Here is an 808-nt window from a genome sequence, read left to right on the forward strand (position 1 = left end):
TAATCTTTTACTCGCCCACCCAAGGGGTTTTCCTTTTTCCTTAGGAGACTTCCCGATATTTTATTTCCTTTCTATTTCTCTTCCCGACCCAGTCAATACTTTTTTTGAAAAAAGGAAAGAAACATGCCTAAAACCCTTTTCTTTACCTTAATCATAGAATATCATTCTTAGGCGTAGAAACTATTTTTTAAACAAAGCACTGCCGTTTTTTCAGTAAAAAAGGACAAATCTGAGCAGCCCTAAGGAATCTGGAAAGTTTTACAGCCTAATCTAAAGCTTTTTTACCACTTTCCTCACTTTTAATAAAATGTTTTTTCGAAGTTCTACTGGGAAGGTAAACAAAAATGTAAAGAAAATGAGTGAAAGATGGAGAGATTGTCGAAAAGAGTTTTTGTATTGTTTGAAGGGGCCCCCCTTGGAAAAATCCAAATACTTAGACAAAGGGCTCTTTTAAAAAGGATTTTTTCCAATGAAGGAAAAATTTGAAAAAATCAACAATTCTTAAATTCTGACTTCCCGAAAAATTTCCGATTTTGGAAAATTCAAGATTTCCGTTTTGAAGTTCAAGGAAAAATTTCAGAAAAAGGCGTATGTTCCCTTGTCGAAAAAGTAGTGCCCGGGCCCAAAAATAGGGGACAAAGGAAAGGGCAGCCACCCATCGCTGGCGTTTTCCCCCCCTGCGAAGTCGGGCTAAAACTGCCTCATGACCTTCCCCTTCCTTTGGTGAACAATGGACGTACACGTTTAACTTTTTTATTTGGGATCCTTTTACATTGTGGCACTCCCCCAAAGGGAAAAAGGGGCCCCC

General features: G+C 38.4%; 1 protein-coding gene across 1 annotated transcript in view; it reads left to right on the forward strand.

Moving 5' to 3' along the window:
- Nucleotides 1-808, forward strand: part of LOC119588301 (glycine-rich cell wall structural protein-like) — a gene marked incomplete at its 5' end in the record, with an annotated part of 15,707 nt that overhangs the window by 5,872 nt on the left and 9,027 nt on the right. The window lies entirely within an intron of this gene.

The sequence above is a fragment of the Penaeus monodon genome, chromosome 23 (genome assembly GCF_015228065.2).
Source record: "Penaeus monodon isolate SGIC_2016 chromosome 23, NSTDA_Pmon_1, whole genome shotgun sequence".
Lineage (NCBI taxonomy): Eukaryota > Metazoa > Arthropoda > Malacostraca > Decapoda > Penaeidae > Penaeus > Penaeus monodon.